Below are 27,037 nucleotides of genomic sequence, written 5' to 3' on the forward strand. Positions count from 1 at the left end.
CCTTTTTTCACCTACTGTTGGCTGCATTTGTTGCTATAGGTTCAGTTTTCTTCATAAGTAAGAGAGATTCTTCGATGAATTTTGCACAGCTTACAAACCATACTTACAGGTGTATGAAACTCTAGAATTTATTTAATCTATGGAAAAATGAATGGGCTGTTACATTTTAAACTTCGTGTTTAGAGAAAACTCGAATTTTATAGTTAATTATCTCAATTTTTACCACAGTTTTTAACAGATGTGGGAAATCCTAGAGTTTCATACACCTGTAAGTATGGTCTGTATGCTGTGCAAAATTCATCGCAGAATCTCTCTTACTTGTGAAGAAAAGTGTACCTACAGCAACAAATGCAGCCAATACTAAGTGAAAGAATGATGAAATTTCACACATAAAAAAATTTGTTTTGTTATGTTTTTGAACTTCCTCTGCTATCAGTGTGAATCCTAAATCCTTCCTGGTCATGCTAACAAAGTTTTATGAATTTATTTGTAAATGTATAGACAGTGTAAATTAAAATGTCCTGTGGTGCCTCTCCTGCTCCAAGTCGGTCCGTTTCACGTTCTACCCCCCTTAAACACTACTCTCTTACTTGATTAGCTGCTCAAAGCTTTATAGATGCCATTAACATTGCATTCCGCCATATAGTTTGCGACAATGCACGTATGTAAAATAGTAAAATGTACAGAAATATTCGACGTTTGGTATCGGGTTGTCGTACACTAATCTGTGTTGCTGTTATATTCAGTTGACCTACTCAGTCTATCCCGTTACAGCGTAAAGATCATTGTACACACGTGCCACTATTAGATGCAGAATTATTATCACAGTGAAACGTAATGTTCACCTGAATCATTCTTTTGCTGACACACTGTCTACAAACGCAAATCTTTTCTTCGCCTACCTTTAATTTATAAATATCTGAATGCTTCTAGCACTTTCCCGCAGTAGCGGGTACATTTTAAATATCTCTAGCTTATCCTGTGGAAATTAATGTTAATTGCAGACGTTACAACATATGTGTTTTCAGTACACCTCTTGTATCTCCTGCGTAGTGCACATTCTGCAGGGTTCTGAAAGGTTATTTTCCGCAACTCCATTCGACATTTTCGATCCCAATACTCTGATATTTCTTACGATACTATGAAGTCATCGAATAACTGTATCGATATTGATGCCATAGATATCAAACCAGCAGTAGCGACATTCATATCGGAAATATCCGAACGTACCTAATTTATAGTAGTGTGCTTTGGCGCGCTCGCGGTACTTATACAGCTCTTTGTTGTGCGTCAGGGATGGAAAAATTTTGCGTATTTGGCTCGTGTAGTACTTTTTCAAGGGGTGCCATGTGCTACAGTTTTCGAGAACCGGGATTGCATATTTCGCTGGAGTGTGACGTCAACAAAGGCGCACGTTATTGGAATTTTTTCATTAAATTGGAAATATTCTGTTACGTCGTTCGAGAAACAATTTGTTTTGATTTTACCTTTTTACGGGTTTTTGGTTGAAACTTAATTCATTTTTTAAAATTCTTTAGCTCCTCTAACCAATCTCGAACCCTGTTGCAATAGGGAAAGGGGACGAGATGTATCAGCTCATAAAAAAACAAGGGCTCGTTTGTTTCCAGTTGGTAGGCTACGAAGACCTCATGTGTAAACAGTGCTAAAGGACAAGTTGGTTGTTTTGAGAAACTGCGCAGTAAAAATTCGATAAAATCTCATAAATACTTCAAGTACATGCAATTTGATTTTTTGTTCAGGTAAATCATTTTGTTTCAAATATATTCACGGTTAAGGTGTATTTTTAAAAAGGGTAAACTCCGTCCAAAATTTTATCCTTAAAAATTCGAGAAGTTGGTCAGTGGGTACTGTACATTGTTTACTTGCGAACTGAGTACTATTAACGTGAATTAGCTTCCACTTACCAGTGTTCACTTGCTGGGCAAATTTTCGAAGCTTTACCGTGAAACCCTCAAAAATACAAATTTAAAAGATCGAAAGTTTCTGAATTTTCGAAACTAAGATTTGAGCTAACAATTTTTGCTACAACAAAGTATAATAACAAAAGATTTAAAGATTCAGCACAGTATTAAATTAATTTTAGTAAACTCCTTACTACAGAACACAAACAATGTTCTGATGGCACTTAACGTTTCTACTGTCACCTTGTCATGAAAATTCCAGTAAACTGTAACAAGGGAAACAACTACAGTTGCGCTCTACCAAAACTATGGTGATAAATAGTAGTATTACCGGTAGTATTGGTACCATATAGTTGGGAAACAAACATAAATGAATGTATGAGATACTGGGAGCCGAAGACTTTTCTTTGTTTCTTGTTTGTTTGTTTTGTACATAATTAAAAAAGCACATCGTTCAATGTTAGTCAATTGTGTATTTGGTGTCCTTGCAAAACACAAATTCCATTTTACAAGTATAAAAATTAAATTAGATGATCACACAACATCTGCGGTTTTATCTAACCAAAGCAATTACTTTCGATGCGAGTACAGTTTACATGGAGCTTCATAAAAAAATCAATATAGCTGTTGCCGTTATTTTGTAGTCAATAGAACGGTCTTCATAAAGATCAAAGAGAAGAGTTTCCTGTTATTATTAACAAGAGAAAAGTGGTTTATGAATGACAGAAACATGTTTCATTTAAGATCGACGAAATATAGAACCGATATTGATATGGTTTACGTTTATTTGAGAAAACTGCATTTTATAGCGCTAGATGATAAATCTCTATCTTTTTATTTTTACTTCAACATCCCTCTGTTTCACGTTACGAATCAACAATTTTCTAATACTACCTCAACTAAACATTAACAATTTCAATTTTGTTATAAATACTGTTTACTTTTAAGTAACAAAGAGGAGAATAACTATGTAGGATAAAAATGTTCCATTGGTTACATGGCCCTTTGTATATCGTCGCTCAGTTTCTAGACGGTTCACCACTTCCTGTTTGTCGGGGAGTGTAGTAAGACACATTGGTTACATGGCCCTTTGTATATCATCACTCAGTTTCTAGACGGTTCACCACTTCCGGTTTTTCGGGGAGTGTAGTAAGACACCGATTGCATAATGTAACCAAAGCGAAAGAAATGAGGTAACGCCTGCTATGTATGCAACACACCGAACATACAGGTAATCCAGTTACAACTAAACAAGGCTAATAGGAAAACTATTGTAGTCTAACATTTGTTACGATATTCTACAGTAGCAAACGGTAGTTTTACAAATCTAGACATAATTTAACATTGTTCACCTGTTTAGGAAAAACTTTTGAAGCGCATTTGCTTTCAGGAACACATCAGGATCTTTGCCTGAGTCGTAGTTATCCACACCATCCTCAGACTCTCTGAAAAGCGCTTTCATGGCAAGGACACCACATACGTTACTACTCTACTACTGAGAGCCATGTTTCTGTCATTTACCACTGTTTACATGCACACATACCGACAAAGTTGTTATCGGCGAGAATCCGTAATTTGAGAAAGAGCTGTTATCTCTCGGTTTACCCGGAAACTATGTACTGTTATGAGTGAAGCACATCACTTACCTACTTTTACGTTTAATAGCTCTGTTTCTCTTCGAGAGTGGCTTACCATTCTTTGCAGCCGACATTTTCGTGTGTGAGATGGTCGAAATACGCTCAGACTTCAACAAAGATAAATTCCGATTACAAAGAAGACAGGTGCTGGCCGGCGGGGCGTTACTGAAACATCAGGTTAATAAGTCATGGTTGCAAAATACTGACAGTAATTATGCATAGAAGGCTGGAAAAACTGGTAAAACCCAACTTCAGCCAACAGCAGTCTGGGCTCCAGAGGAATGTAGCGACACGCGACGCAATACTATTTCCATGACCTACGTTAAAAAACACTGTAAAAGGCAAACTCAAATTTATACACTGCTGGCCATTAAAATTGCTATACCACGAAGATGACGTGCTACAGACGCGAAATTTAACCTACAGGAAGAAGATGCTGTGATATGCAAATAATTGGCGTTTCAGAGCAATCACACAAGGTTGGCGCCGGTGGCGACACCTACACCGTGCTGACATGAGGAAAGTTTCCAACCGATTTCTCATACACAAACAGCAGGTGACCGGCGTTCCCTGGTGAAACGTTGTTGTGATGCCTCGTGTAAGGAGGAGAAATGCGTACCATCACGTTTCTGACTTTGATAAAGGTCGGATTGTAGCCTTTTCGCGATTGCGGTTTATCGTATCGCGACATTGCTGCTCGCGTTGGTCGAGATCCAATGGAATCGGTGGGTTCAGGAGGATAATACGGAACGCCGTGCTGGATCCCAACGGCCTCGTATCACTAGCAGTCGAGATGACAGGCATCTTATCCGCATCGCTGTAAAGGATCGTGCAGCGACGTCTCGATCCCTGAGTCAACAGATGGGGACGTTTGCAAGACAACAACCATCTGCACGAACAGTTCGACGACGTTTGCAGCAGCATGGACTATCAGCTCGGAGACCATGGTTGCGGTTACCTTTGACGGGGTGCATCACAGACAGGAACGCCTGCGATGGTGTACTCAACGACGAACCTGGGTGCACGAATGGGAAAACGTTAGTTTTTCGGATGAATCCAGGTTCTGTTTACAGCATCATGATGGCCGCATCCGTGTTTGCGACATCGCGCTGAACGCACGCTGGAAGCATGTATTCGTCATCGCCATACTGGCGTATCACCCGGCGTGATGGTATGGGGTGCCATTGGTTACACGTTTCGGTCACCTCTTGTTCGCACTGACGGCACTTTGAACGGTGGACGTTACATTTCAGATGTGTTACGACCCGTGGCTCTGCCCTTCATTTTATCCCTGCAAAACCCTATATTTCAGCAGGATAATGCACGACCGCATGTTGCAGGGCCTGTACGGGACTTACTGGATACAGAAAATGTTCAACTGCTGCCCTGGCCAGCACATTCTCTAGATCTCTCACCAACTGAAAACGTGTGGTCAATGGTGGCCGAGCAACTGGCTCGTCACAATACGCCAGTCACTACTCGTGATGAACTGTGGTATCGTGTTGAAGCTGCATGGGTAGCTGTACCTGTACACGCCATCCAATCTCTGTTTGACTCAATGCCCAGTAGTGTCAAGGCCGTTATTACGGCCAGAGGTGGTTGTTCCGAGTACTGATTTCTCAGGATCTATGCACGCAAATTGCGTGAAAATGTATTCACATGTCATTTCTAGTATAATGTATTTGTCCAATGAATACCCGTTTATCATCTGCATTTCTTCTTGGTGTAGCAATTTTAATGGCCAGTAGTGCAGTACTTCAGTATTTACAAACGTCCAAATAGTCCAGGAAAATTAGCGCAAAAATGGACAAGCTGATCAATAACTGGAAGGGCTGTTTACGCCAGCAGGCATCCCAAATAAGAATTAAATGAGTGTGCGAAGGTGGCTGGCTTGTGATAAACCGCTGAGGGACGAAAAATCACGAAGTGTTTGGACTTTTTTCCACGTTTTCGCTTATAGATCGAAAACGATACACCCTACAGAAAATTCTCAAAATATCAAAATGACCAAGCGTAAAATATCTCATTGAATGAGCTACTGAAAAGATAGAAATGGTTCAACCGTTTACCCGCAATCGATAGTCAAAGATAGAAAATTTTTACCAGCTTGGCGGAAAATGAGTAATGCTCATGTTCCAACGCCTGTAATTCAAAAACGGCTAGTCGTAATGATGAAGAGCATTAAATTTTGCGTAAAAAGAGCTCACTCCTTTGCAAAGATACAAATAATAACTTGAAAATTTTTGAAGCGCTAAATTCCTCCTTAGACGTTTTTGTGAAGTCAAGTTAGTTTTGAAGGTTACATGATCCACATTCGCCCAAATACTGAATTTTAACGGCAATGTAGTTAGGTGCTTATCCACCAAGTTAGTTTGCTTTATTTATTAATTGAATTATTCAAGTAGGTAATTTATAGTGTTTTGTGTTAATTACATTTGTTTATGGTAATCATACACGCATGATATAATGAATGGGAAAAAAGCGTGAAAAATATTCAAGCGAAAAACATTAAGGGAGAGCACTTCTTGAACGATATGAACGGTGAACCATACCCTGTCACCTTTGATACAATTTTCCGTCAAATCCTTTTCCATACGAAGTCACGACAACAATTCGAGTCGTACTTCGCCTATGAGCTAGCGCCATATCTATTAACTCTTTCTGATGGCGACGGAATAATGCTCAAGACATGATAATCAGCCCTCATAAACTGTTCACACCAGTTAATGTTAAACTGTCCACCTCGTTAACTGAACGCTCAGAGCGTCTGACTACCATACAGCGGGCCCGGATTCGATACCTGGGCGGGTCGGACGTGTTCTCCACTCGGGGAAGACCAGTCGCCCTGTTTGGCGTCACGTGAAAAGACTTGCAACTCGGCGGCCATGTTGTTTCTTCATACTCTCAGTGGATCTGTCCACCACTACCTTTTTTGACATCCAAAATCTAATTTACAACCACATTTTAAAAGAACGTGAACCTCCGACACTTCGGTTCGCACTTCGTGGATCCCAACACAACACCTGATAAGGACGCTGAGGCAGGAGTCAAGTTCACTGTGTATAGGGGTGTCAGCTCCAACTCTTTGAATGAAATTCGTCTGCAACTGTTCCGGAGAGCTTTATCGAAGAATAATAACTTCAGTTTTTATTTTTAGCTTTGCAAAAGAATGAGTCAATTTGGAAATTTGGGAGCACATTTACGCAGAATTTAACGTTCATCAACATTCATAACTGACATGTTTCATTTTGAGTAGCTGATTTTGAGTTACAGGCGTTGGAACGTGAGCATAACTCACTTTTCCGCCAAGTCGATGAAAATTGCCGAGAGTTGACGATCAATTGCAGCTAAACGGTGGAACCGATTCTGACTTTTAAGCGGGCCATTCTGGGAAAATTTTGCGCTCGTACATTTTAGTATCTTGATAATTTTCTGTAGGATGTATCGTTTTCGATTTACAAGCTTTTTTTCGCGGCCCGCCACGAATTCCTCTCCTGTGGCAACCCCTTCATCTGAGAGTAGCACTTGCAACCTACGTCCTCAATTATTTGCTTGACGTATTCCAATCTCTGTCTTCCTCTGCAGTTTTTACCCTCTACAGCTCCCTCTAGTACCATGGAAGTCATTCCCTCATGTCTTAACAGATGTCCTGAGATTGTGCCCCTTCTCCTTGTCAGTGTTCTCCACATATTCTTCATTTTTAACCTTATCAGTTCACCTAATTTTAAACATTCGTCTGTAGCACCACATCTGAAACGCTTCGATTCTCTTCTGTTCCGGTTTTCCCACAGTTCTTATTTCACTACCATACGATGCTGCACTCCAGACGTACATTCCCCGAAACTTCTTCCTCAAACTAAGGCCGATGTTTGATACTAGTAGACTTCTCTTGGCCAGGAATGCCCTTTTCCCCAATGCTAGTCTGCTTTTGATGTCCTCCTTGCTCCGTCCGTCATTGGTTATTTTGCCGCCTAGGTAGAAGAATTCCGTAACTTCATCTACTTCGTGACCATCAATCCTGATGTTAAGTTTATAACTGTTCTCAATTCTGCTACTTCCCATTACCTTCGGCTTCCTTCGATTTTCTCTCCATCCATATTCTGTACTCATTAGACAAGTCCGTTCAGCAGATCACGTAATTCTTCTTCACTTTCACTCAGGATAGCAATTTCATCAGCGAATCGTATCATTGACATCTTTTCACCTTGAATTTTAATTCCACTCCTGAACCTTTTTTTATTTCCACCATTGCTTGTTCGATGTATAGATTGAACAGTAGAGGTGAAAAACTGCATCCCTGTCTTGCACCCAATTAATTCGAGCACTTCGATCTGGGTCATTCAATATTATTATTCCCTCTTGGCTCTTGTACATATTGTATAGAACCCGTTACTCCCTATAGTTTACCACTATTTTTCTCATAATTTCGAACATCTTGCAACGCTTTTTCCAGGTCGACAAATCCTATGAATGTGTCTTGCTTCCATTATCAACCGCAAGGTCAGAATTACTTCTCTCGTACCTTTACTTTTCCAAAAGTCAAACAGATCGTCATCTAACACGTCCTCAATTTTCTTTTACATTCTTTTGTACATTGTTCTTGTAAGCAACTTGGATGCATGAGTGTTAAGTTGATTGTGCGATAATTCTCGCACTTGTCAGCTCTCGCAGTCTTCGGAATTGTGTGGATGATATTCTGCCGAAAGTCAGATGGTATGTCGCCAGACTCTCACATCCTACACTTCAACGTGAATAGTCGTTTTGTTGCCACTTCCCCCAATGGTTTTAGAAATTCTGATAGAATGTTATCGAACCCTTCTGCCTTATTTGATCTCAAGTCCTCCAAAGCTTTTTAAAATTCTGATTCTAATACTGGATCCCCTCTCTCTTCTATCACATCAGAGAAATCTTCCCCCTCATACAGTCCTTCAGGGTACTCTTTCCACCTACCGGCTCTCTCTTCTGCATTTAACAGTGGAATTCCCGTTGCACTCTTAATGTTGTCACCCTTGCTTTTAATGTCACCGAATGTTGTTTTTACTTTCCTGTATCCTGAATCTTTGCTTTCGACAGTCATTTCTTTTTCGATGTCTTCGCCCGGAACACTTTTGTACTTCCTTCTTTCATCGATCAACTGAAGTATTTCTTCTGTTACTCATAGTTTCTTCGCAGTTACCGTCCTTGTACCGACGGTTTGATTTCCAACTTCTGTCATTACCTTTTTGTAGAGATGTCCATTCCTCTTCAACTGTACTGCCTACACAGCTATTCCTTATTGCTGTATCTGTAACCTTCAAACGTATCTCGTCATTCCTTAATACATCCGTATCCCACTTCTTTGGATATTGATTCTTCCTAAATAATCTCCTGAACTTCAGACTACTTATCATCACTGCTACATTGTAATTAGAGTCTGTATCGACTCCTGGGCACGCCTCACAATACAGTATCTGATTTCGGAATCTCTGTCCGACCATGATGTAAACAACTAAAATCTTTCCGAATCATTCGGACTTTTACAAGTATACCTTCTTCTCTTGTGATTCTTGAACAGAGTATTCGCTATTACTAGCTAAAATTCACTACAGAATTAGCCTTTCTCCTCTCTCATTCCTTGTCGGCAGCCCATATTCTCCTGTAGCCTTTTCTTCTACTCCTTCCCCTACAACTGCATTCTAGTCCCCCATGACTATTAGATTTTCATCTCCCTTTAGGTACTGTGTTACCCTTACAATAGCCTCATATACTTTCTCTGTCTCTTCATCTTCTGATTGCCACGTCGGCATGTATACCTGAATCATCGTTGTCGGTGTTGGTCTGCTCTCGATTCTGGAAAGAGCAACCGTGTCACAGAACTCTTCACAGTAACGCCCTCTCTGCCTATTAATAAATAATGCTACTCCTGTTGTACCAGTTTCTGCTACCATTGGTATTCAGAATGAGATTTTCACTCTGCAGTGGAGTGTGCGCTGATATGAAACTTCCTGGCAGATTAAAACTGTGTGCCCGACCGAGACTCGAACTCGGGACCTTCGCCTTTCGCGGGCAAGTGCTCTACCATCTGAGCTACCGAAGCACGACTCACGACCGGTCCTCACAGCTTTACTTCTGCCAGTATCTCGTCTCCTACCTTCCAAACTTTGCAGAAGCTCTCCTGCGAACCTTGCAGAACTAGCACTCCTGAAAGGATATTGCGGAGACATGGCTTAGCCACAGCCTGTGGGATGTTTGCAGAATGAGATTTTCACTCTGCAGCGGAGTGTGCGCTGATATGAACTTCCTGGCAGATTAAAACTTTGTGCCCGACCGAGACTCGAACTTGGGACCTTTGCCTCTCGCGGGCAAGTGCTCTACCATCTGAGCTACCGAAGCACGACCGGTCCTCACAGCTTTACTTCTGCCAGTAACTCGTCTCCTACCTTCCAAACTTTGCAGAAGCTCTCCTGCGAACCTTGCAGAACTAGCACTCCTGAAAGAAAGGATATTGCGGAGACATGGCTTAGCCACAGCCTGGGGGATGTTTGCAGAATGAGATTTTCACTCTGCTGCGGAGTGTGTGCTGATATGAAACTTCCTAGCAGTTTAAAACTGTGTGCCCGACCGAGACTCGAACTCGGGACCTAGGTAGGAGGTAGGAGACGAGATACTGGCAGAAGCTGTGAGGACCGGGCGTGAGTCGTGCTTCGGTAGCTCATATGGTAGATCACTTGCCCGTGAAAGGCAAAGGTCCCGAGTTCGAGTCTCGGTCGGGCACACAGTTTTAACCTGCCAGGAAGTTTCATACCATTGGTATTACTCATCTGACCAGAAATGCTTGTCTTGTTTCCACTTCACTTCACTGATCCCTGATATATCTAGATTCAGCCTTTGCATTTCCCTTTTCAGATTTTCTAGTTTCCCTACCATGTTGAAGCTTCTGACATTCCACGCCCCGACTCGTAGAACGTTATCCTTTCGTTGATTATTCAATATTTTTCTCATGGTCACCTCCCCCTTGGGAGTCTCTACCGGAAATCCGAATCGGGGACTATTCCGTAACCTTTTGCCAATGGAGAGATCATAAGCTAAAATGTTATTCAAATGGTTCAAATTGCTCTAAGCCAGGGATTCCTAGAGTGGTCGATATCGGTTTCCTAGGAGTCGACATAAACGAAAACTGATTTTGGGGGTCGACGAGGTCCAAAAATCGACCCCTATTAAATTAACACAAGTTCTTATTTAAAATTTTCAAGATAGGCCCCCTTATTCATAATAGTCTGCTAACTTAAAGTGTTGCTAATTCTCACTCTGTCTTCTTCTATTGACCTTAGTCAGAATGAAAAATAACACTCTGTAGCAGCTGTTTTAAGTTAGCGGACCATTATGAATAAGAGGGATGATCTTAAAAGTAGGTAATTTGGCCATGGGGGTCTGAGGTAACAGTTCATTTTGGAAAAGGGGTCACTTGTCCAAAACAGTTTGGGGATCCCTGCTCTAAGCAGTATGGGACTTAACAAAATGGTTCAAATGGCTGTGAGCACTATGGGACGTAACTTCTGAGGTCATCAGTCCCTTAGAACTTAGAACTACTTAAATCTAACTAACATAAGGACATCACACACATCCATGCCCGAGGCAGGATTCGAACCTGCGACCGTAGCAGCCGCGTGGTTCCGGACTGAAGTGTTTAGAACCGCTCGGCCACAGCGGCCGGCCACTAAAAACTGAAAAAGTCCAAACATTTTATTGTTCTTCGGCTCTCAAAAGTTTATCGAAGGCAGAAACCGTCACAAATGCATTTAACTCTTATCTGTGCTGCCAGACGTCGATTAAAAGCATTTGTAGGTTGTGAATATTTATTGATCAGCACAGCCAGTTTTCCTGGACTATTTGACTTTTATGAATACTGAAATGTTATAAATTAGATTTTGCCTTTTTACAATCTTTCGTCAAAGGTAAGTCGTAGAATTAATATTGCTTCGTGTTCAAATGGCTCTGAGCACTATGGGACTGAACATCTGAGGTCATCAGTCCCCCTAGAACTTAGAACTACTTAAACCTAACTAACCTAAGGACATCACAGACGTCCATGCCCGAGGCACGATTCGAACCTGCAACCGTAGCGGTCGCGAGGTTCCAGACTGAAGCGCCTAGAACCGCTCGGCCACCCCGGCCGGCTTGCTTCGTGTGATAATACATTTCTCTGGAGCGACTAAAGTAATGACATACTCTTCAACAAGGCATTTACACACATAAGTCAACCGATAAAGTTTGTAGAGTGGAGCTGTCAGTATAGTTGTATTGAACTTTTTTAACTTCCATCAAGTGTTTTTAGGGAAGTTGCCTTCTGGTAACCGATTTTTTGTAGTCCCGTCATCATAAAACAGTATTTACAAGTACGAAAAAGTGACGAAAACGTAATTATTCCATTGAAATTGAATGATAAATTTGCTTCAGTAATGCTATTTGGAACTGAAGCTTATCTTATTTCACTTCATTTATTCTTCCTGGCAGTGCTTCGTATAACAGCAGCTATCGTCTTCTTCAAGGTGGACGTACACTTTGTGGGGACTGCGGCCAGCAAAGTACTCACAACAACTTATAGTGTCGTGTTGCTAGGCAACCGTCGCTCGATATCGATATGCGCGCTCTAGGATGCACTCGTGAGTCTACCGCTAACATTAGTGTCAGGGCGTGGTAGCTGTACGAAAAATTCGGTGATACACCGTTTTCGGATTTCGTTCAAAATACTGTTATTTTATTTGGACCAATCCTTTGCAGCGAAGCAACTGAGATACCTAGTTGACCCTTCCTTAATTGATATAGCGTTTAGTATGTAGCCATCTCGAGTCTTGGCATGTTAGCTGTAACGTCAGACGCACACAAGCAATCGACTCGATATTTTTCCAGTTTCTGGACAGAGTCACACCTTGGCAAATTTGCTGATATTGTATTGTTAATTAGCTTTCAGGAACTGTATCGTGAACTAACTTGAACTTACGTACACACGTCGTGTGTGGCTACACCAATGTAGATTATGTGTATGTGGGGATGGGTTTAGTATGTAGCCATCTCGAGTCTTGGCATGTTAGCTGTAACGTCAGACGCACACAAGCAATCGACTCGATATTTTTCCAGTTTCTGGAGAGTGTCACACCTTGGCAAATTTGCTGATATTGTGTTGTTAATTAGCTTTCAGGAACTGTATCGTGAACTAACTTGAACTTACGTACACACGTCGTGTGTGGCTACACCAATGTAGATTATGTGTATGTGGGGATGGGTGGCAGCGTTCAAGGTATAAGTGGGAGTCAAATGTAAATGAGACAGATGGAAAACAGTAAGTAAACTAGATGGAAAAAAGTGAGTAAACTGTTTATTACAACAAAAGTAATCATCAAATTGTTAATACATCTATCCCACTGTGAGACAAAACCGTAAGTGCCTTCATGGAAAAGTATTTGCGGTTGCCTACGGAAACACGATTCTACCCAGGCGTCCACCTCTCCGTCCGAAGCAATCGGTACATCTACATCTACATTTATACTCCGCAAGCCACCCAACGGTGTGTGGCGGAGGGCACTTTACGCGCCACTGTCATTACCTCCCTTTCCTGTTCCAGTCGCGTATGGTTCGCGGGAAGAACGACTGTCTGAAAGCCTGCGTGCGCGCTCTAATCTCTCTAATTTTACATTCGTGATCTCCTCGGGAGGTATAAGTAGGGGGAAGCAATCTATTCGATACCTCATCCAGAAACGCACCCTCTCGAAACCTGGCGAGCAAGCTACACCGCGATGCAGAGCCCCTCTGTTGCAGAGTCTGCCACTTGAGTTTATTAAACATCTCCGTAACACTATCAGGGTTACCAAATAACCCTGTGACGAAACGCGCCGATCTTCTTTGGATCTTCTCTATCTCCTCCGTCAGACCGATCTGGTACGGATCCCACACTGATGAGCAACACTCAAGTATAGGTCGAATGAGTGTTTTGTAAGCCACCTCCTTTGTTGATGGACTACATTTTCTAAGCACTCTCCCAATGAATCTCAACCTGGTACCCGCCTTACCAACAATTAATTTTATATGATCATTCCACTTCAAATCGCTCCGCACGCATACTCCCAGATATTTTACAGAAGTAACTGCTACCAGTGTTTGTTCCGCTATCATATAATCATACAATAAAGGATCCTTCTTTCTATGTATTCGCAATACATTACATTTGTCTATGTTAAGGGTCAGTTGCCACTCCCTACACCAAGTGCCTATCCGCTGCAGATCTTCCTGCATTTCGCTACAATTTTCTAATGCTGCAACTTCTCTGTATACTACAGCATCATCCGCGAAAAGCCGCATGGAACTTCCGACACTATCTACTAGGTCATTTATATATATTGTGAAAAGCAATGGTCCCATAACACTCCCCTGTGGCACGCCAGAGGTTACTTTAACGTCTGTAGACGTCTCTCCATTGATAACAACATGCTGTGTTCTGTTTGCTAAAAACTCTTCAATCCAGCCACACAGCTGGTCTGATATACCGCAGGCTCTTACTTTGTTTATCAGGCGACAGTGCGGAACTGTATCGAACGCCTTCCGGAAGTCAAGAAAAATAGCATCTACCTGGGAGCCTGTATCTAATATTTTCTGGGTCTCATGAACAAATAAGGCGAGTTGGGTCTCACACGATCGCTGTTTCCGGAATCCATGTTGATTCCTACATAGTAGATTCTGGGTTTCCAAAAACGACATGATACTCGAGCAAAAAACATGTTCTAAAATTCTACAACAGATCGACGTCAGAGATATAGGTCTATAGTTTTGCGCATCTGCTCGACGACCCTTCTTGAAGACTGGGACTACCTGTGCTCTTTTCCAATCATTTGGAACCCTCCGTTCCTCTAGAGACTTGCGGTACACGGCTGTTAGAAGGGGGGCAAGTTCTTTCGCGTACTCTGTGTAGAATCGAATTGGTATCCCGTCAGGTCCAGTGGACTTTCCTCTATTGAGTGATTCCAGTTGCTTTTCTATTCCTTGGACACTTATTTCGATGTCAGCCATTTTTTCGTTTGTGCGAGGATTTAGAGAAGGAACTGCAGTGCGCTCTTCCTCTGTGAAACAGCTTTGGAAAAAGGTGTTTAGTATTTCAGCTTTACGCGTGTCATCCTCTGTTTCAATGCCATCATCATCCCGTAGTGTCTGGATATGCTGTTTCGAGCCACTTACTGATTTAACGTAAGACCAGAACTTCCTAGGATTTTCTGTCAAGTCGGTACATAGAATTTTACTTTCGAATTCACTGAACGCTTCACGCATAGCCCTCCTTACGCTACTAAGCGACGAAGGTCTTTCTTCAGGGCTTCAAGCATATGGAAATCGCATGGGGAGAGATCGGAACTGTATACAGGTTGTGTAGGGACTTTCCAGCGAAACTTCTGCTGCGTAGTCTAAACAATCATGGGAAGATATGGGCGGGAATTATCCTGCAACTGAATGTTGTCGTTTTGACTACACTGCAGAAGTTCCACTTGGGTGCCGTAACACAGCCTCCATACAGTCCTGATCTCCCCCCGTCGCTTTCCATATTTCTAGAGCGATGAAAAAGACATTCGGGGCTGTCGACTTGCTTCCAAGGAAGAGGTGCAAGCCTGGGTACAATGATGGTGCAGTAGGAAATCGCAAACATTTTTCCACGAAGGCACTGACCGGATTGTATTCACAGTGTGATAAATGTGTTAACAGTTGTGGCGATTACTTTTTAAATAATAAATGGTTTATTTAATATTTTTCGGCGGCCGCTGTGGACCGGCGGTTCTAGCCGCTTCAGTCCGGAAGCGCGCTGCTGCTACGGTCGCAGGTTCGAATCCTGCTTCGGGCATGGATGTGTGTGATGTCCTTAGGTTAGTTAGGTTTAAGCAGTTCTAAGTCTAGGGGACTGATGACCTCACACGTTAAGTCCCATAGTGCTTAGAGCCAACTTACTATTTTTCCATGTCTCGTTTTCGTTTGAGTTCTCATTATAATATTGCTATCCATGAGTGCTGTTCGAGTGTTTGGGCTCATGTGCTGCCAGATTTGTTAGCGGAAGGTTCGAACAAAGCACAAGTGTTACGGAGATACTTCGGGAACCCAAATGGGAGCCGCTGGAGGGGAAACAACGTTCTTTTCGAGGAATGCAATTGAGAAAATTTAGAGAACCGCCATTTGAAGCTGACTGTAGAACGATTCTACCACCGCCAGCATACATTTCACATAAGAGCCACGAACATAAGATGCGATAAATAAGGGCTCATATGAATTTATTTTGATAGTCGTTTTCCCCTCACTATTTGGGAGTGGGATGGGACAGGTTCAAATGGTTCTGAGCACTATAGGACTTAACATCTAAAATCATCAGTCCACAAGAACTTAGAACTACCTAAACCTAACTAACCTAAGGACATTATACATATCCGTGCCCGAGGAAGGATTGGATGGGACAGGAAATGACTATATTGGTCGTCACGAAAATAGGCACCTCAAGGTCATCTTATTGTGTTATAGTATTGGTAATTAGTGGTAATTTCAAATGTCAGTAAAAATTCCGAAAAAATGTTAGGCCTCTATTTTCAGTCTATAACTTGTTAGAATACTTTGCAAAATCAAGTTCTTGCCAGCTAGTACAAAAAAAAAAAAAAAAAAACCTAACGTGACAAGAAATTTTGAAGGAAGGAAAACGGAACTACTGGTACATTTGCACTCAAAAAAATATGAACATTCTGAAAGTTTATAGATGGATGTGATACATACTTTATCATGAAAAAGTACTCGGAGATAAAAAATAAAATATTTTAAGAGGTTTGAAACTATTACATCCGTGTAGCGAAAAATGTCGTCGCTGGTGAATTTTCGCACTGCACCTCGCAAAAACTTCCAGCTAGGAAACTGTTAAGAAATCTATATAATTAATTTTGGTCATATCCGAGGCTCATTACTGTATCATGCTGTGTACTCGTTTCATTTGCGAGAGACTCAGTGCGCCACAACTCGTACACCACCGCCGGGAGTTTAGCCCCGACGTCTCGCCTTAATACGACGAGAATATTCGCTGCCTCCCGAAAAGTTTTCTACTTGCGGCTCTTATTGACCATTCGTCACTGCACCCATCATCCAAATCGCCAATACGTGAAATAAAAAAGTAACTGTATATCTTTTCGGACCACTGCTTCCGTTGCGTCGAGCAAAATATATTTGTGCTTATGGTTTTGTGAAACACAAACTTTATCGAAGTATACTAGAAGCCTGTTGTCCTCAAAGCACAGTAGGCACATTATACACAAAATTTCACTCTTGCAGCTGCTGTCTTTGCATTGCTTTAAAAATTTTCGTCCACCATTATACTATCTGAATAAAAACCAAGTGATGGGGGAAGACAAAGAACGGACGTCTATGAACCACAACAATTAATTTGTTACTGAGATCACTCTGTATTTTGCTAGTCGTTGGATACTCTCCTCTGTCGTAGTATCTAACTTCTACGCACTAACTTTTAGTCAAAATTGTGAAATTCTGTAGGTTTCAGTTTTCATTTATATACCGTTTTTGGAGAATCAAAAAACTTGATCACAGCTAGAGATTTTGCCAATGTTACTGCACTGTTAAAATGGAATGCAACTGATTCTGAAATACCACATGGTTTTCTTGTCACTTTATGAACTTGTGCAAAATTTATATTATAACTGGTTTGTTCACTGTTAGTCAGGTAAAAAAACGGCAGTACATTCGATACGACGATTTTAGATTGTATCTGAATGTCCTTTCAACATTTACCACTCTGATTAACACTACACACAGGCCGTGGCTTCTGCATTTCACTCAGTACCAAACACATGTCAATGCACCGTTGCAAGGAAGACGGTAACCACACTTCAACAGATGACATTGCGTGGAAACAGTGAGCATTCACGTGGCGCTGAGCTGCTGCACTGTTCTAACAGTGAAACACACGGAGAGCGGCAACGAAGCTATGAGGCTAGGCTGGCCAATCACAGCGCTTAGTGCCTGTGGACTACAGGCAGTTGGTATGGGCTCGGGGTGTCGTAATTTCTTGATGGCTACTCCAGTAGTGCGACACGGTACCCCCAACCATACAGAACATAGTGGCTTGCAGAGCATTTAAGTAGATGTAGATTTAAGCAAAACGTGAACAAAAGTTTACAAAATGTGAGAAAAATGGATAAAGAATTAGTTATCTACAGGAGAAATTACGCTAATGCCGAGTGACCTGGCCTCCACCTTTGATAATGGTGTCAGTTCAGCGAAAAAGAGAGTCCATAAGTTTCTCCATAAAGAGCATATCCCATTGAGGTGGCTCGTTGATAATTCGGTCCCATACGGCTACCAGACTGTAGGGATCTCGAGGGCTACATTACACCCACTGATTCAGATTTTCCCATACATTTCCTATGGAATGAAGAGCAGGAGATTTATTGGGCTGGTCGAGATGTGGTGGGCACCTGAGTGTTTGTCAAATCGGCAACGTATGCATGTACCCCTATGTACATTGCTATTGCCATTTTGAAAGACGAGAGTGACTAGACGATAATTATGAAGGTGTAGGAGTTGGTCACCAAGAATGTTGGTTCAAACATCTTGGTCCATATCCACCTGGATAAGGCTCCCATGTGTGGTGTGAAAAAAAAATACCAAACACTACAGAATCGTCTTGAGTCTTAAATATACTCTCCGCAGAATGCAGGTTAAATGCCTCATTAGGCCACAGGTGAACTCGGCACCTCACACCATTGGACCACAATATATATCTCTCACATACTGTCTAGTTGTCTTGTTGTTTGGCTCATTGAAGACGGCACCTTTATACAAGCAATGGCTTTTCATGAGTTGCCCGACATCTAAAGTCCACTGCATGAAGTTCCATTCGCATTTCCGTGCAGAACCTGATTGAGCCGGACCTGCATTCACTGACAGCAGCAAATCATATCGTGAACGTCGATTGTCATTGACAAGGCAAGACGCTAGTATCTGGTCTGTGTCATTTACGCCGTGTCCATCTCGATCACACAAACTTTTACACTTCAGTATTACCGGCTTCGGCTACTGCCATCTTGAGATCTGTTACAAACCAAAATGGGGCGTAACCAACAAAGTTCAGTTTGCTGACGCTAAATCTATAGATTTGCCGTCATCAAACTGAACTTAGTTGGTTACACTCTGTTTTTGTTTGTAACAGATATGAAGATGGCAGTAGCCGAATCTGGTCATAGTGGAGTGTAAAAGTTTGTGTAATCAAGGCAGACCTGTAAAATTAAGTGCCAAAATATGATCACATTTTCATTGATGGTATACTGTAGTATGTTATCACCGCTGGTTCCGGCACAGATAACAATCTCGTCACATCTGGTGGGAGGTTACACATCGAGCATCAGACTACAGGAAATTGATCAAGATCACTCAACGGTGTAACCTGAGACTGGATGTGAGACTTGACGCAAGATGTGACAAGATCGTCACCGCACCTGAGTCGGCAGTGATAACCTACTCACCATGCCGTGCAGACACGCTCGACAGTCAGGGGTTACACAGCAACAAATGAGGCAACCTGGTTCACATTGTGGTCATGGGTACATGAGAGCTTCTTTTTGCCGTTCTGTCACAATGCCAAGTCGATCCATATTGCTGCAAATATTTCACACACCCAACTTGCAGCTGCACAACACTTCACTAGCGTGATTTATGTCAATGTTGGAGTGTCACATGGCCGTTTGCTACTAGCCCTATGCCATAAATTCAATGAAACTGATTGCAGTTTGTACATAAGTTGAAGAATGTGCATTGTATTTTCAAGTATAAAATCCCGAATGTAAATCACAGCAGCTGTTTTGGACTTTTGTTTCGTGTACACTATTTGATCAAAATCATCAGGACACCCTTATGTGTGCAAAATTCACGACTATATGTCATGAAAGGGGGAACTCCCAGTACAAAAGAAACCATGAAGTAGAAAGATAGTAACAGCAGAAGGGGCCGTCTGGAGAGCCCATTGACTTCATAGACTGCTGATTAAATCATGAGTAACGAATCCATCAGGCACGTTTCAACCATTGAAAAGCTGCCAAAGTCGACTATCTGTGATGTTGGTTGTTAAGTGGAGATAAAGGAACAATTACAGCTAAACAAAGAACAGGTAGACCTCATGGACTAGGGACAGAGATCGTCAAGCATTGTGGAGAGTGGTGGTAAAGGAAAAAAAAATCAGATGAAATCACTGAAAGGAATCACCAGGATATCATTTTAAATGAACAAACGAGTTAAAACATGAATATTTCATGCAATATTTTATTGAATGCCTAGCCGAAGATAACTGATAGACACAAACAACTATTCACAGACACATCGAATTCAAAGACCATACATACAGCCCAAAATGGTAATATCATAGCAATTGTAACTGTTTAGTGTCTTTGGCGAACAGTCAGTCTGTCAAATACGGTGGTAAAACGTCATATGATAAAGATTATAAGAAAGGAAGACTGATGACAGCAACAACCACAAAACAGATTACAGCATGAGTCCTAAATCTACACCACGTTGTAATTCAATACAATGTACGCTGTACGATGTAGAGATGTAAGTAATAAATCCGTGTATCAGAAAACACGATTAACCAACATTAAAATAAAATAAAAACTATGTAACTTTCACAAATGTTATGAGAGATAGCTGTGTAGCAAAAATGGATCCATCACAATAAAAGACAAAGACACTACAGCAGCAATCTGAATTTTATTACATAGTTTTGCTAAAAGGTATCTTCAGATCTGCAGGCCCACTCGGTCGTAAACAATTGCTGATGTTGGTAGGATGTACCCTCTGTCATGTAACTGTCAGTTTATTATCAAAGGGATAGTGTTGCTGACGCCAGAGATCTATAAATTCAGATTACACAATACTGGCTGCTGTTATGACCGCACACGGGACTGTATTCTTCCCAATTTACGTTGGTCAAGCGGCCTGAAGATGGTGTAATGTAACACCGAAACTGGTTGAGTAAATAAATTAGATGCAAGAGTGACGGCTGCAGGTATTTTGATTCTCATTTCATACAAAACAGCTGAGGTCCTTGTAACCATCCATTACAAGGATGGACATATGAAGACGCACCGAAGGTGTTCCATTTGCTTCAGATGGAGATTCTGGCTAGGCCGGCCAATTTCAGGACTGTTGTTGTCCAGAATCCATTTCCTCACAGATGCTGCTTTATGACATTGTCACACGGAAACAAGTCATCGACTCCGAACTATTACCGTACTATATGCATTACAGACTGCTCGGCTGTATTCTTCAGCATTTAGCGTTTTCTTAAGTAAGGTACTGCAACGACATACACTCCTGGAAATGGAAAAAAGAACACATTGACACCGGTGTGTCAGACCCACCATACTTGCTCCGGACACTGCGAGAGGGCTGTACAAGCAATGATCACACGCACGGCACAGCGGACACACCAGGAACCGCGCTGTTGGCCGTCGAATGGCTCTAGCTGCGCAGCATTTGTGCACCGCCGCCGTCAGTGTCAGCCAGTTTGCCGTGGCATACGGAGCTCCATCGCAGTCTTTAACACTGGTAGCATGCCGCGACAGTGTGGACGTGAACCGTATGTGCAGTTGACGGACTTTGAGCGAGGGCGTATAGTGGGCATGCGGGAGGCCGGGTGGACGTACCGCCGAATTGCTCAACACGTGGGGCGTGAGGTCTCCACAGTACATCGATGTTGTCGCCAGTGGTCGGCGGAAGGTGCACGTGCCCGTCGACCTGGGACCGGACCGCAGCGACGCACGGATGCGCGCCAAGACCGTAGGATCCTACGCAGTGGCGTAGGGGACCGCACCGCCACTTCCCAGCAAGTTAGGGACACTGTTGCACCTGGGGTATCGGCGAGGACCATTCGCAACCGTCTCCATGAAGCTGGGCTACGGTCCCGCACACCGTTAGGCCGTCTTCCGCTCACGCCCCAACATCGTGCAGCCCGCCTCCAGTGGTGTCGCGACAGGCGTGAATGGAGGGACGAATGGAGACCTGTCGTCTTCAGCGATGAGAGTCGCTTCTGCCTTGGTGCCAATGATGGTCGTATGCGTGTTTGGCGCCGTGCAGGTGAGAGCCACAATCAGGACTGCATACGACCGAGGCACACAGGGCCAACACCCGGCATCATGGTGTGGGGAGCGATCTCCTACACTGGCCGTACACCACTGGTGATCGTCGAGGGGACACTGAATAGTGCACAGTACATCCAAACCGTCATCGAACCCATCGTTCTACCATTCTTAGACCGGCAAGGGAACTTGCTGTTCCAACAGGACAATGCACGTCCGCATGTATCCCGTGCCACCCAACGTGCTCTAGAAGGTGTACGTCAACTACCCTGGCCAGCAAGATCTCCGGATCTGTCCCCCATTGAGCATGTTTGGGACTGGATGAAGCGTCGTCTCACGCGGTCTGCACGTCCAGCACGAACGCTGGTCCAACTGAGGCGCCAGGTGGAAATGGCATGGCAAGCCGTTCCACAGGACTACATCCAGCATCTCTACGATCGTCTCCATGGGAGAATAGCAGCCTGCATTGCTGCGAAAGGTGGATGTACACTGTACTAGTGCCGACATTGTGCATGCTCTGTTGCCTGTGTCTATGTGCCTGTGGTTCTGTCAGTGTGATCATGTGATGTATCTGACCCCAGGAATGTGTCAATAAAGTTTCCCCTTCCTGGGACAATGAATTCACGGTGTTCTTATTTCAATTTCCAGGAGTGTAGTAACATGAAAAACACCCCCATACAGTTCACTGTTGGCACTACACAGAATGACAGGCAGTATTCTCCAGACACTCGCCAAACCCAGATCCACACACCGGATTCCCACTTGTCACAGCGTGATCCACCACTGCGTATCACTCGTTTCCGATCGTTCTCTGTCAAATGGCAGCGCTCTTTAGGCCACCTCAAGTGCCGCCTAGCACTGGCTGCAGAAATATGTGGCTTATAATCCCAAAGAAAGCAGGTATTGACAGATGTGAAAATTACAGAACTATCAGTTTAATAAGTCACAGCTGCAAAATACTAACGCGAATTCTGTACAGACGAATGGAAAAACTGGTAGAAGCCGACCTCGGGGAAGATCAGTTTGGATTCCTTAGAAATATGGGAACACGTGAGGCAATACTGACCCTACGACATCTTAGAAGCTAGACTCAGAAAAGGCAAACATACGTTTCTAGCATTTGTAGACTTGGAAAAAGCTTTTGACTATGTTGACTGGAATACTCTCTTTCAAATTCTGAAGGTGGCAGGGGTAAAATACAAGGAGCGAAAGGCTATTTACGATTTGTACAGAAGCCAGATGGCAGTTATAAGAGTCGAGGGACATGAAAGGGAAGCAGTGGTTGGGAAGGGAGTGAGACAGGGTTGTAGCCTCTCCCCGATGCTATTCAATCTGTATATTGAGCAAGCAGTAAAGGAAACAAAAGAAAAATTCGGAGTAGGTATTAAAATCCATGGAGAAGAAATAAAAACATTAAGGTTTGCCGATGACATTGTAATTCTGTCAGAGACAGCAAAGGACTTGGAAGAGCAGTTGAACGGAATGGACAGTGTCTTGAAGGGAGGATATAAGATGAACATCAACAAAAGCAAAACGAGGATAATGGTTCAAATGGCTCTGAGCACTATGGGACTCAACTGCTGTGGTCATAAGTCCCCTAGAACTTAGAACTACTTAAACCTAACTAACCTAAGGACATCACACACATCCATGCCCGAGGCAGGATTCGAACCTTCGAACGTAGCGGTCGTGCGGTTCCAGACTGTAGCGCCTTTAACCGCTCGGCCACTGCGGCCGGCCGAGGATAATGGAATGTAGTCAAATTAAGTCGGGTGATGCTGAGGGAATTAGATTAGGAAATGAGACACTTAAAGTAGTAAAGGAGTTTTGCTATTTGGGGAGCAAAATAACTGATGATGGTCGATGTAGAGAGGATATAAAATGTAGACTGGCAATGGCAAGGAAAGCGTTTCTGAAGAAGAGAAATTTGTTAACATCGAGTATAGATTTAAGTGTCAGGAAGACGTTTCTGAAAGTATTCGTATGGAGTGTAGCCATGTATGGAAATGAAACATGGACGATAAACAGTTTGGACAAGAAGAGAATAGAAGCTTTCTAAATGTGGTGCTACAGAAAAATGCTGAAGATTAGATGGTAGATCACATAACTAATGAGGAGGTATTGAATAGGATTGGGGAGAAGAGGAGTTTGTAGCACAAGTTTACTAGAAGAAGGGATCGGATGGTAGGACACGTTCTGAGGCATCAAGGGATCACCAATTTAGTATTGGAGGGCAGCGTGGAGGGTAAAAATCGGAGAGGGAGACCAAGAGATGAATACACTAAGCAGATTCAGAAGGATGTAGGCTGCAGTAGGTACTGGGAGATGAAGAGGCTTGCACAGGATAGAGTAGCATGGAGAGCTGCATCAAACCAGGCTCAGGACTGAAGACAACAACAACAACAACAACAACAACATGAGGAGCAGCTGGACCATTGGACCCCATCCTTATTAACTTCATAGGTACAGCCATATTCATAGCAGCAATGTTGGTAGCACTGGGGAACTCGCGAGTGATTTCTTCCGCTGTTATGCGATTTTTTACAAACACCCTCCGCAGTGCTCAACGATCCATGTGCTCTTGGTTTAGATGTGACTTTCCCTTCGCATTACAGTTTCACAGTCAGACCCCAACAGTCGGCGTGGACAGCATTTGGAGGATTAAAATGTTCCTGATAAACTTTGTAATGAAAAGTATCCGGAGAGCCCCAACAATATACGTTTTTCATATTAGGTGCATTTTGCTGCCACCTACTGCTAGGTAATCCATATCAACGACCTCAGTAGTCATTAGACATCGTGAGAGAGTAGGGCGCTCCGCCGAGCTCACAGACTTCGAACGTGGTCTGGTGATTGGGTGTCTCTTGTGTCAATCGTCTGTACGCGAGATTTCCTCACTCCAACCACAAGCTCGCTTGTGAGCTGTGCAACATCCATGTACTAATTTATATTTACATGACAAACCCTATTTGTAGGGCTATACTTTAATTTCGACAAATGGATCTACGCAGACATTTGTAAAAACGGCGATAATACATCAGTCCATACTAATGCAAAATTGCCACCTTCTGAAGAAGACAACTTTAAATTTGTTGAAACCTAGGTAAAGATTTCTTTATCTATTGGAACTGGTCGGCTGTTTACAATTTTATTACGTGGAACCGTTGCTGTTGTACAGCTATGTTTAAAATACTGATATTCTTTAATTTTTTTTTATTTTTTATTTTTTTAAAAGTGGGATGCTATAGTTTGGTACTTATTTTCTGATAGCAGCTATCGACACCATTCCAATGATGTGTAACTGTAAAGTCTTTGAACGTCAACGAAGGACAAAAAGGTGGCATGAACGTCCATTTACAGAAGGTGTTCGAAGTGATGGCCATTGGTATCAACGCAGTGCTGAAAGATTCTTATCATGGATTGGGTGGTATTCCTTACCACTTAGACACTTATCGAAGCACATGTTCTGACAATTCTCTCTCGCATATCGTGCAAATAGTGAATATTCGCCGAATACGGCGTATCCATCTAACATGCCATTGACATGTAAACACCATTCGACGGTTTCACAATACAACACTAACAGGAACGGTAAGACTAGCATAGTCGAATCAAGCGAATGTGAGTGATGTATTCCTGCGAAGAACAAGTCGATATGCTTCTCATTTACGGAGAATACCAACGAAATTCAGTGACAGCTAGGGACATACACTGAAAGATATCCCCAACGTACTCACCCTACACGTCGTACATTTAAATATGTGTATGATAAATTGAGGACAATTGGATCTTTAACGCATCGGAAACATATCCGGCAAAGGAAAGTTACTAACGAGGAAACGGAAATTGGTGCTCTTGCCACTGTGGTTTAAATGGCCCTGAGCACTATGGGACCGAACTTCTGAGGTCATCAGTCCCCTAGAACTTAGAACTACTTAAACCTAACTAACCTAAGGACATCACACACATCCATGCCTGAGGCAGGATTCGAACCTGCGACCGTACCGGTCGCACGGCTCCAGACTGTAGCGCCTAGAACCGCTCGGCCACCCCAGCCGGCTGCCACTGTGCTTTGAGATCCTTGTGTTAGTTCGCGTCAAATCGCAAGGTAATCTGGCATGAGCCAGAGTAGTGTTGTTCTGCATCGCCATAAATAATATCCTTACCATATCAGTCCCCACCAAGAATTCCCCCCAGGGGGTCCGCAACTCTTTCGTGGATACGTGTGTGGCGAGCACGGGGCCCCGAGCTATTGCAGCCTTACATCTTTCCAGGGCTGCATTTCCTTCCCCTCCTTTCCCCTCTTTGCTCCTTCCCCCTCGCCCTCTCTTGGTGTCCTTGCTTATGTTGGCCCCTGCTATCCTCCTGGTTCTGTTGGTTTGCAATTTAGCTTTGTTGCGTAATCACCTCGTCCTTAAGTACTCTCTGGTCCCCCTCTGGGGTTTGACTTCCATTACTAACTTTCTCTTCCGTAGTGTGAGCCATTTGGGGAAGAGCACCTTACCTAGTGTCTCCGACATGTGCTCTCCTAGTTCATTCCACCTTTTCCTTCACGTCGTTGTCTGATGCTAGGGTGCATAGTCAGCACAGTAGCCAGCCCATGTGGTGGGGTCGCTATGTACCCTTTTGGTTGAGCCCCCTGAACACAAACTTCTGATACCTGAGCTGTGACCTCCTCATGCAAGCCTTGGAGTGGTTGTTCGTCATCCTGGAGCATCGGAACTCCTGGCAATGGACGCTGTGCCAGACGGCCCTTGCTGTGGCTGGGTGGCACCAGTGAGGGGAGCCCCTGATCGGAGTGGGTGGTATCAGGGCGGACGCTATGCAAATGAAATGCATACGGGTCCAGAACTCTGGCTGTTCTTCTGCGGCCATCTCTCTGTATGGAACTGATTCTTTTAGTGTTGCTTCTTCTGCCCCTTCGGCCTTCCCTTCCACGGCTACCCCCTGGGAAGAGAGTCAGGCCCGTCGGCTAGGGGTGAAACCTTTCCCCCGCTATCTGGTTTGCACCAGGACTGATGGGGATACTTTCACCAATACCAAACCTTTATTCTTTGTGGAACACATTGAAGACAAGTTTGGCGAAGTGGACTCCCTGAGCAAGATGCGGTCGGGTTCGTTGCTGATCAAAACTGCTTCAGCTGCCCAATCTGCGGGCCTTCGTGCCTGTACCCATATTGGCACAATTCCTGTGTCCGTTACCCCCCACCAATCTCGCAATATGGTTCAAAGAGTGATATTTCACAGGGACCTCATCCTTCAAACTGATGAGGAACTTCGGGACAATCTCGGACAGCGGGGTGTTCACTTTGTTCGGCGTCTTCAGAAGGGTCCTAAGGACAATCGC

This window comes from Schistocerca americana, chromosome 9, assembly GCF_021461395.2.
Source record: "Schistocerca americana isolate TAMUIC-IGC-003095 chromosome 9, iqSchAmer2.1, whole genome shotgun sequence".
In the NCBI taxonomy this organism is placed as follows: Eukaryota; Metazoa; Arthropoda; class Insecta; order Orthoptera; family Acrididae; genus Schistocerca; species Schistocerca americana.